This window comes from Nothobranchius furzeri, chromosome 7 (assembly GCF_043380555.1).
Source record: "Nothobranchius furzeri strain GRZ-AD chromosome 7, NfurGRZ-RIMD1, whole genome shotgun sequence".
In the NCBI taxonomy this organism is placed as follows: Eukaryota; Metazoa; Chordata; class Actinopteri; order Cyprinodontiformes; family Nothobranchiidae; genus Nothobranchius; species Nothobranchius furzeri.
The window spans coordinates 81,218,717-81,230,836 of NC_091747.1; positions in this window are offsets into that span (position 1 = coordinate 81,218,717).

Below are 12,120 nucleotides of genomic sequence, written 5' to 3' on the forward strand. Positions count from 1 at the left end.
AGACAGAGTGAAGTTGAAACGACTGAAAAATATCGCCCACCTGGCTTGTCGAGCATTGAGTCTTTTAGCTGTTTTGATGTATTCCAGGTTCCGATGATCGGTCCACACAATGAATGGTGTAACAGCCCCCTCCAGCCAATGCCGCCATTCCTCCAGAGCGAGTTTGATGGCCAAAAGTTCCCGATCCCCGACATCATAATTGCGCTCTGTGGATGAAAGAGTCTTGGAGAAAAATGCACATGGATGTACTTTATCATCCCTGGACCTCTGACTGAGGACAGCCCCAACTCCAAAGGCAGAGGCATCAACTTCCACAATAAACTGTCTTGTGGTATCAGGTAAATGCAGGACTGGTGCGGACGTAAACATGTCTTTGAGCTTTTGAAATGAGTCCTGGGCTGACTTGTTCCATAGAAAACTGACCTTGTTGGAAGTGAGGGCATGCAGGGGTGCAGCGATCTTACTGTAACCTTTGATGAATCTCCGATAGAAGTTGGCGAATCCTAGGAACCGTTGGAGCTGTTTGCGGGTTGTGGGAATGGGCCAGTTGACGACGGCAGAAGTTTTGGCAGGATCCATGGCGATCTGATTGGGAGAGATAGTGAAACCAAGAAAAGAGACAGTGGTATGATGGAATTCACACTTTTTAGCCTTGACAAACAGGTTATTCTGGAGGAGGCGGAGAAGTACAGCATGTACATGTTTCTGGTGGGTCTCTGGATCAGGAGAAAAAACCAAAACATCATCGAGATAGACGAACACATAGCTGCCCACCATGTCTCTAAGAATATCGTTGATGAGGGCCTGAAAAACAGCAGGTGCATTAGTTAGTCCAAATGGCATCACCAGATACTCATAATGCCCCGTGGGGGTGTTAAAAGCAGTCTTCCATTCATCTCCTTCACGTACACGAACCAAGTGGTAGGCATTGCGTAGATCTAGTTTCGTGAATATTCGGGCATTGTGAAGAGAGTCAAAAGCAGTGTTTATGAGTGGTAAGGGGTAACGATTTTTTATGGTTATGTCATTCAGGGCACGATAGTCAATACAAGGTCTGAGGGAACCATCTTTCTTTTCCACAAAGAAAAACCCAGCTCCGGCTGGGGAGGAGGATGGTCGGATAAGTCCTGCCTGAAGTGATTCCTGAATATATTTGGTCATGGCTGTTTGTTCGGGAATAGAGAGGGAAAACAAACAGCCCCTAGGAGGAAAGGTACCAGGTAATAAGTCAATAGCACAGTCATATGGGCGGTGAGGTGGAAGAGAGGTGGCACGATGTTTGTTGAAAACCTCTTTCAGATCATGGTACGCCTTGGGTACCTTCGAAAGGTCAGGGTAGATGTCCTGGGAATCCTGCATAGACTGAGTAGATGGTGAGGCATAGTTTAAACAGTTATGATGGCAGTGAGCAGACCATTGAAGAATCTTTCCTTTGCACCAGTCAATTTGTGGGTTGTGTTTTTGTAACCAGGTGTTGCCCAAAATGATGGGAAGACTAGGAGATTTAATAACCAGAAATTTTAGAGTCTCTGTGTGGTTACCTTCAATCCTCATGTTTATAGGTTTCGTCTCCTGGGTAGCACGATACATAGTATGACCATCAATAGCCAGAATATCCTGAGTCCCCGACACGGGTTGAAGCTCCAATCCCAAAGTCTTGGCCGTGTTATAATCCATGAACTCTGTGTCAGCGCCAGAGTCAATGAATACTGGTAGCTTAGTTTCCTGATTTGCGTAGGAAAATACGGCAATGATTGGAGGTCTGGACGAGGACTTCGGATTAATGTGACCCAGTAGACACCTCTGGATATCTACTGGGCCTGTCCTTTTAACGGGCAGTTCCGAATTATGTGTCCCGGGTTGCCGCAATACAGACATAGATTAAGATTCCTCCTTCTGGTCTTCTCTTCGGGTGATAATTTTGACCTGCCCAGTTGCATGGGTTCCTCAGTCCGGATGGGAGTAGAAGCACAACCAGTCTTAGATAATTCACCTGAGAATGACTGACGAGCAGGACGGTAAGGGGCTGGTGCAGGCTGATTAATATTCCGGGTTGTTCTGTCGCTCCTGTATTCCAATAGTCGAAGATCAATCCTAGTAGCGAGGTTCTCCAGTTCTACCAAGGTCTTAGGGAATTCCCGGGTGGCCATCTCGTCTTTGATTCTGTCAGAAAGACCTTGGTAAAACATGTCCATTAGAGCGGGCTCATTCCAGTCACTGGTGGCAGAAATCGCATGGAAGTCAATGATGTAGTCCGTGACTCTTCTGTTATCCTGTTTTAATGTCATGAGTTTGCGGGTGGCTTCACGACCAGGTAATAGTGGATCAAAAATCCTTATAAGTTCATGAGCAAAATCATGGTAATTGTAACAGATTCCAGAGTTCCTTGCCCATTCTCCAGTTCCCCAAACACGGGCTTGTCCTGACAATAAGGAAATGACGTATGCCACTCGTGATCGCTCCGTGGGGAACGAGGAAGGCTGCAGCTCAAACTGGATCTCACATTGTGTAAGAAATGCACGGCAGTTCTTTGAGTCACCTCGGAATACTTCAGGCGGAACCAGACGTGGCTCATGAATAGGAGAACTTCGGGGCAGGAGGGTGGAGTCTGGCGTTAAACCGGAAGCAGCTGGCTGCGATATCTCCTGGTTAGCTCGTAGCAAGTTTAGCATTTCCTCCGTCTTGTTTTCCAGTTTGTTTATTGCCGTCTCCACACTAACACGCCACTCTGATGTTGGGTTCAGATCCATTGTGGCCAGATTATTCTGTAACGAGCTGACTGGCGGATCCGTAAAAACACCCAACACAGAATGACAGTTAAACGAGTTTATTTAAAGGAGAGAGGCAGAGGCAATGTCAGGAGGCAGGAGGTCGTTACCGGGAGATCTGAAGCAGAGAATAATCCACAAGGGAGATCCAGGAAGCGAAGTCGGGGACGGAGCAGAGTCGGAGCCAGAGGATCAGAAAGGCAGCGGTGCAGACAAGGTAATCCAAGAATCGGAGTCGGAGACGGAGCAGAGTCGGAGCCAACAGGATAATCCAATAATCAAGGTCAGGAACGGAACAGAGTCGGGATCAGGAGACAAGGTAAGAGAATGCTGGAGAATCTACTAGGAGAACGTTCGATAATCTGGCAATGGCTGGGTGGCTGAGTGGATATTAAATAGCAGGAGGAGCAGGTGTGGTGAATAAGGTTGATGACGGAACAGGTGGAGTGAATGGAGCTGATGAGGTGCAGCAGTGGTTGCTGTGGTAACAGGTCTTTGGCAGGAACAGGATCATGACAGTTCTGGCGGGTTTGCCTCCCAGTAGTGTAAGTTTTAGGTAGTTTACAACCTCTTTTCTTCATTTCTAGCTACACTTGCCAGTACTATGTTTACAACAATTTACTGGTATACTGTTTAACATATAATGACTAATGTGTTTTTTTTATTTATTCGTTTATTTAGCCAGTGTGAGTCCATTTGTCAGAATCAGATTAGGTTTATTGCCATTGTCAGTGAACAAACAATTCACAAACTAGGAACTGGCTTCTGTACTAACGTGCTATATATAACATGAATAATATCATTAAAAATAGAATAAAGTAGAATAAAATATAATAAACTAGCATAAAACTTTGCTATAAAAAAGGCAGGTAATGGTAATATGGCAGATAACGTGACGTTATGTCAAGTACAGAAGACGAGCATGGTTGTGTGTTTGTGATCAGAGTTTCAACTAAAATGCTGTTTAGGAACGACCAAATTCAAAGAACTTTTAGAGACATAAATATTTTACTGAAAATAAACATTACAACTAAAATATAAACAAATTAAATGTTTCAGCTGGCTAAATAGATTGCTGATGACTCCACCAAGAATCGAACCAGCATCAGCTGAGGGGAAAGCAAAATTTAACTCTAACAATCTTGCCACTAGACTACCAGAGCCTATTCAATAGTCTGACATGCTGTTGAACAACAGTTTTGTTAGACCGGCTATGGGCAGATATTCGCTGAAAGAAACCTTTTCATTTCGAGATATATTCAGACTTTGTCATGTAGCAAGTTATATTTATCTTGTTTAATTGGAGCATAGAACATAGCATTAATGACTGTAAACTAGTAACAGCCGTAATTCATGTGGGTCAGGTCAGTTTGCGACTGAAAAGTTGAAAACAACAACGGAAGTCAGTGGGTTAGGCTGAGTTTGCGTGAATGGGCGGGGCTGACACTGGTGCAGCGCCACCTTATGGTGCAGCTCCGCCTTTGAGGTTCTGCAGCGAGCACCCTCTCCATAATTCTGGGTGCCATTTAAAAACCATAAGTGCTAATGACTCCATTCCTTTTTGGGGTAATAGGGGCAGTTGATTGGAGTACCCTAAAACAAACCTGACCTCTCTGAGACATTCAGAAGCCAAGTTATAAGCCCCCAAATGTGTGTTTAGAACGCCGCTTTTAAGGAACAAGTGATCCTGTGACCTTTATAACCTAACTTGACCCTCTTAGGAATGTGCTATCATCATGAAACACAGGAATCATTTACAACTCAATAGATTCTACTTTTCTGTGACGTTTCAGCCTGATTGAAGCTTTTTTCTGAGAAATTGACCCGGAATGATGTGAAATTGTGCTTTGTGCGACATAATTCTGGGTGCCATTTAATAACCATAAGTGCTAATGACTCCATTCCTTTTTTGGGTTATAGGGGCTGTTAATTGGAGTACTCTAAAACAAACCTGACCTCTCTAGGCCATTCAGAAGAAAAGTTATAAGCCCACAAAGGTGTAACTGGACTACTTCTTTAAAGTGACACCAGGCCCGGTGACCTTTGGGACATGGTTTGACCCCCTTAGGAATGTGCTATCATCATGAAACTTTCAGATCACTTACAACTCAATAGATTCTACCTTCCTGTAGCGTTTCAGCCTGATTGGACCTTGTTTTCACACAAATGGACCCAGAATGATGTGAAATTGTGCTTTGTGCGACATAATTCTGGCTGCCATTTAAAAACCATAAGTACTAATGACTCCATTCCTTTTTGGGGTTGTAGGGGCTGGTAATTGGAGTACTCTAAAACAAACTTGACCTCTCTAGGACATTTAGAAGAAAAGTTATAAGCCCACAAATGTGTAACAGGACTACTTCTTTAAAGTGACACCAGGCCCGGTGACCTTTGGGACATGGTTTGACCCCCTTAGGAAGGTACTATCATCATAAAACGTTCAGATCACCTACAACTCAATAGATTCTGCCTTCCTGTAGCGTTTCAGCCTGATTGGACCTTGTTTTCACACAAATGGACCCAGAATGATGTGAAATTCTGTCTCCACTTGTTGTGTTCCGGTTCCGGTTGAGTGAACGCTGCCGTGCATTTCTTACACAATGTATTTTTTTTCTTCTTTTTCACCCTAGTCACATCCCTGTGTCGGTGAAAACTCATTTTCACCTACCTGCTCAGCTTGAGTTTTGGTTGCACATCACCACCTCCCTGCTCCACTCCATAATGTGGTCCAGCAGGATTTCTGTGTGCCTCGCACTGGCCTGGATCATCCTGTCGCTCATTCTTCTGTCCGTGGATGGCCTTCTCCAGTACTCGGCGGCGGAGCTCTTCAACCTCCGCTTTCACTACTCCGGATCTCCACCACCAGCTCTGTGCCTCTTCCCCGACATCACCTTCCAGCCTCGCCGTCGGTATATCCATCGGGGGTCCCGGCGGAACCTCCATCTCGATGGCTCCAAAAGAATACCCTCCTTCTGGTCCACGACTAGCCGGCGGCTACCCAGGAATACCTGCCGAGCTACCGACTCCAGCGTGTTAGCCCGGCTGGCTAGTCGGGCTAATGCTCCTGTCGCCAGGGACTTCCGCACTGCTAATTTTGGTCTTCTCAACATTCGCTCCCTCTCTGGTAAAGGACATCTCCTCCAAGATACCATCAGTGACCATAAGCTAGACTTTCTTTGTCTGAACGAAACATGGCAACAACCCAGCGATTTCTCACAACTCAATGACTGTACTCCTCCCGGATTTGTTTACCTCTCCAAACCCCGTGGGTCGGGCCGCGGCGGTGGTCTCGCGATACTCTATCGCGAGACTTGGAAGGTCCTTCCCGTAAGCCTTCCTCCTCTCACCACTCTGGAATGCCTCGCCTGTCAACTCTCTGGCCCGACCCCCACAATAATTGTCACTGTTTATCGTCCCCCTAAGTTCAGCCCTGAGTTTTTAAATGAACTCTCTGCTCTTTTATCCCATCTGTCCTCCCTTTCCCCAAATGTAATTTTACTTGGTGATTTTAATATTCATATGGACAATATGGCCCTCCCCCTCAGCAAAGACTTCTCCTCATCTTTGGACAGCCTCAGTTTTCATCAATATGCCAATTTTCCCACTCACATTAAAGGTCACACCCTGGATTTAATCTGCTTCTCCGGCCTGACCCCCTCCAACTGTACAGCTGACCCGCTCCCTTTCACGGACCACTTCCTCATCTCTTTTTCTGTTCCCCTCCGTCTCTCCATCATCAATTCACCACGTATCATTTCTTTTCGTAATATTAAGGACATTGATCTAGCCTCCCTGTCCTCCAGTTTTGCCACCTTGACCCCTAATTTGTCCTCTACTCCCGATGATCTTGTCATTCAGTACAATAACGGTCTGGTTTCTATCCTTAATTCATTTGCTCCCATCAAATCCCGCTCTGTACATTTTACTCGGTCTGCTCCATGGTTCACCCCTGCCCTTCGCTCCTTGAAAGCTACCAACCGGAGGCTTGAAAGACTCTACAAGAAAACCGGTCTCACCATCCATAAAGACTTATATTCTGCTCAGATTTCTCTCTACAAGGACTCCATCTCCCATGCCAAATCTCAGTATTACTCCGGTCTCATCTCGTCCAACTCCAGCAACACTAAAACATTATTTTCCATCATGAACAGCATTTTTCAGCCTCCCGACTCCTTACCCATCCATCTTTACTCTTCATAAACCTGTAACTATCTCCTTCAGTTTTTTAATGAGAAGGTCAATAGAATCCATCTCTCTTTACCTCATTCCTCCCCTCCCTCTCCTGATTTATTTGAACCCACCATTCCGTTCTCCTCCTTTGAACTTCCCCATCCCTCAGAAATATTAGATTACATCACCAAATCCAAACCTTCCACCTGTCAACTGGACCCTATTCCAACTGTTTTAGTTAAATCGTGCCTTTCTTCTCTGCTCCCTTTTATAACAGCCATTATTCATTCCTCACTATCCTCTGGTACGGTCCCATCCCTATTCAAATCCGCTTCAGTCAGCCCTATTCTAAAAAAAACCTGGTTTAGATCCCAATGATTTTAATAACCTCCGTCCCATTTCCCATCTTCCCTTCATTTCCAAAGTCCTTGAGAAAACTGTTGCATCTCAGCTCCATTCACATCTCACCCGCAATAACCTTTATGAACAGTTTCAGTCTGGCTTCCGTCCCCACCACAGCACAGAAACAGCTCTCATCAAGATCACTAACGACCTACTCATTGCTGCTGATTCTGGTTTAATCTCTATTCTTATTCTCCTCTATCTGAGTGCGGCCTTTGACACCATTTCTCATCCCATCCTCCTCAATAGACTCTCTTCCTTAGGCATCACTCACACCCCCCTCAGCTGGTTTCAATCTTACCTTACTGGCCGCACTCAGTTCATCCAGTTAAAATCCTTTACCTCAGAACCCTCCCCAGTCAAGTCAGGTGTGCCCCAGGGCTCTGTCCTGGGGCCCCTCCTCTTCATAGTATATCTCCTCCCTATCGGCAAAATCTTCCGCAAATTCAATATCCAGTTTCACTGCTTTGCAGATGACACCCAGCTCTACATTTCCAGTAAGCCCAACTCAACTCTCCCACCATCCTCCCTTACACTCTGCCTCTCTGAAATCAAATCATGGTTCACCTCTAATTTCCTCAAACTCAACGGCAATAAAACTGAACTTCTTCTTGTTGGCACTAACTCCACCCTCTCAACATCTGACAGCTTTTCTTTAACTATTGACAGCGCCACAGTCTCCCCCTCACCTCATGTCAAGAGTCTGGGTGTCATTCTCGACAGCTCACGTTCATTTCAGGCTCACATTAATAACTTAATTCGGTCAGCATACTTCCATCTACGTTCCATAAACCGTCTTCGTCCCTCACTGACCCCTCACACTGCCGCCATTCTCGTCCACAGCCTCGTCACCTCCCGTATCGACTATTGCAATTCACTTCTTTATGGTCTTCCCAACAAACTCCTTCATAAGCTGCAACTGGTCCAGAATTCAGCAGCCCGTATTATCACCAGAACCCCTTCCTTTCACCACATCACGCCGGTTCTCCAGCAGCTTCACTGGCTCCCAGTTAAATTCAGGTCCATCTTCAAAATTCTCCTCCATACCTTCAAAGCAATCCACAACCTCTCTCCTCCATATATCTCAGACCTTATAAGTATTCACACCCCGTCCCGTTCACTCAGATCTTCTTCTTCCATCCATCTTGCGGTTCCTTCTGCCCGTCTCGCTACCATGGGGAGCAGAGCTTTCAGCCGCTCTGCTCCTCGACTCTGGAACTCACTTCCCCCAGACATCAGGAACGTCGACAGTTTTACCCTTTTCAAAACAAAACTCAAAACACACATGTTTAAATCTGCCTACAACCTCTGATTTTATTGAAATGTTTCTCTCTGTTTTTTCTTCTTTGGGTTTTATTATTGTTTTATTGTATTTTATTACGTGTTTTGTGTAAAGTGACCTTGGGTGTCCTGAAAGGCGCTTTGAAATAAAATGTATTATTAGGGTTCCAAGCCCAAAGGGCAGGGAACCCTATTGTTTTTCTACGGATTTTTCATTATTAGGGTTCCAAGCCCAAAGGGCAGGGAACCCTATTGTTTTTCTACGGATTTTTCATTATTTATTATTTATTATTAGGGTTCCAAGCCCAAAGGGCAGGGAACCCTATTGTTTTTCTACGGATTTTTCATTATTTTTCTTCTTCTCCGCTAAAAGTATATGGGCACAAGAGCCTGAAATTGCCAGGGAAAATCTGACATGGCAGTCTGATAGAAAATCCTGACCGCTACTCAGATTCGAAAATTTGGACCCCGCGTCACCTAGGTGGCGCTATTGCAGGCGTCAACACGTTTCAGCTACTAGCTCCCAAACCGTAGGTCCTACAGTCAAAAACTTTATATGGACATGGTCCTTGGATGATTCTCCATCTTTTTTGTATTGGCCACGCCCATTTCCGCCTAACTAGATTTTTTGCTAGATCGCAAAAAACGCAAAACTTAGTTTTCATCACCTATTCGTCATTTTTCGTCGAATCAACTTCAAACTTCGTACATATGATCTATGGTCTAAGGTAAGTTGTTGTGATGAAGAAAAATGCAGAAATATTGAAAATTGAGCTAATGACACAAAGTCAAAATCAGTGAGCTAGCTAGCACATGTCCTAATTGATGATATCTCCACCAATTTTCCAGATAAAATGATGAGACTCTAGACCCTTACAACGTATGAGCGGTAAGCCCTATCTACCCAAGTTTGTTTGGATTCACCAATAGGGGGCGCTAAAGAGTCAAAAAGTTTGTTTCAGCTAAACGGCTTGATGGATTTCCACAGAACTTGGCACATATGTTAATCATCGGACCCTTAAGCTATATTTTGAAAGTGATTAAAAACTGGGCGTGGCTTATAGGCTTTAAAAATTTTCGCCGTTTTCCTCATGAAAAATACATATTCTATACAGAAAGTTACAATTCTTATCAGTCATAGCGACATTTACAATCACAGAAAAAAGTTTGAATTTTGACCAATAGGTGGCGCTGTTGTATCCCAAAAATGTTTTTGGCATGTTTCTCCCCATTTCTTTCACAAAAAAACAAACGGTATCATCCAGTATGTTCATTGAGTCAGTCAAATTTAGAAGTGTATTTTAAAAAATAATTTAATCTTATGCTAATTAGTAGAAATTTGCATAGTAAGTCAAAAGTACTTTCGTTAACTCCTCCTGGCCGTCAAAATCAATCACATCACAACTTTCCCTGATAAGAGAGGAGGAGCGGCTGACGAAAAGTTGTGAAGGGATTTTGGAAAATTTGCTTATTTGTTTTTATACGATTTTTTTAAATAATTTTTTTGGAATGAAAAAGTTTTTTTAGCATAACTTCAAAAGATTTTGACATTTTTCAAAACTCTTCATAACCTCCATACCTAAGGTCAATTCAAGTGTATATCTTGATTTTCAGCTTGATTCAGCAATAGGGGGCGCTATAAATAGGAAGAAATTATACTGCTGAACTGGCTAAATGGATCTGCACGAAACTTAATGGTTGTCATCTTCATAGAGTCTTAAGTCTACATTATCAATATGGTAATGATTGATCAAAGTGGGCGTGGTTTATGTTCATTTAGAATTTTAAAATTGAAAAATTTCCTAAAAATCATTATTTGCGTATAAGAGGCTAAGATTTCCAGATTGTGTTAACTGGGTAGCCTATAGCTTAGATCACGAAAATCGCAGCTCCACGAAGATGTTTACGCTTTATATTTATGAAAATACATTTTTAGGCTAGCAATTGTAGCGCAAATTCTGTTTTCACAATCTTCTTGAAATTTACCACAAAGTTCCCTCTTAGGTGGTTTATGAAATAAAAAAAATGTCGTCTTGATTTGAGCTCCCCCTTGTGTTTAATTATATGACTAATTTTTGTTTACAGCCACTAATGCAAATATTATTTTATTGTAAGAAAAGTTTAACAATTATGATCCTTACAAAAATATGAGCACAATAACCACATCACAGAGGCAATCTGGGAATATTTTGAGATTTTTGTACAAAAGCATTGATTTTTAATGAATTTTTTACTTTTTACCAGTTTTTTTGTATAGATGGACAAAAAGTAACTAATTTTTGTTAGAAAGTTTTTTTAGGTACAAAGTAAATATAAAACATTTATAACATTCCACATGCACCTATGGGGATCTGAGATTTTTCTCCTAATTTTAGAAAGTAGCACTATTTTTTTATGAAAATTTAAATTTTGCCTGTGACCCTTACTGTGATATTCACAGATTTTTCCTTAAAAAAGCTTTGAGTCCACTGATGTAAAAACAACTTCATATTATTCCGCATGTTAACATTGCCATGTGAGAATATTTTGGTAATTTTGGGATGATTTATGGATTTTTCAGGATTTTCTGAATTCATTTGATCAGAAAGTCACAAAATGAAACTCATAGTTTTTGTTGATAAATCTATTAAATCTAGCAACAGTATCAAGTATTTATGTTATTTGTAATATACTGTTGATGTATGGATTATTGGTTGATAATATTTAGATCAAATACGGATTTTATAGTGATGTTTTTGTTTCGGAGTCTTTCATCCATTCTAACACCTAGCCACACGCTGGTGGGAATGAGCTACAATGTAGCCAAACCTTTCCTGGTGTGCACTGAGAGATCAGGCAGCATTTTCTGGTCAGAGTTGGGATCGATCCTTCAACCTTTTAGGGCCATTCCCATCTGTACCTGGTCGGCCCTGCCCGGATAGCTCCAGTCTGCCCCAGCTTGGCCCGGTTGATTCTACACATCCTTGCTTAGGTTTGCCAGGAATGCTGTCAGAGTAATTTTTAGGTTCTAGGTAATCAGCATGATAATGAATGATAATGAATTGAGCATGCCATGAGCCCATGTGGGCTGATCCTACCCACCAATCAGAGGCTTGCTCTAATGGAAGGTGTGAATTTGCTGTCAGCAGGGGGGGTGTTGGCCCTGGTCAGCCTGAAGCAGACCACCTCAAAAAGAGGGCTGAAAAACAGTCTTGTTGCACTCGAAAAAAAGGATGGGACGCCGGCAAGAGAACGTGTTTTTGGGGCGGGACCGCGTGAGGACTGGCGAAGTTGAGGGCAGGGCCGGGTGGTCGACTGGCGCTGGGGGCTTGAAACCCGTTGATAACTGCTTGCAGTTCTAGTTAGGGTTCCAAGCCCAAAGGGCAGGGAACCCTATTGTTTTTCTACGGATTTTTCATTATTATTTATTATTTATTATTTATTATTATTCTTCTCCGCTAAAACTATATGGGCGCAAGAGCCTGAAATTGCCAGGGAAAATCTGACATGGCAGTCTGAT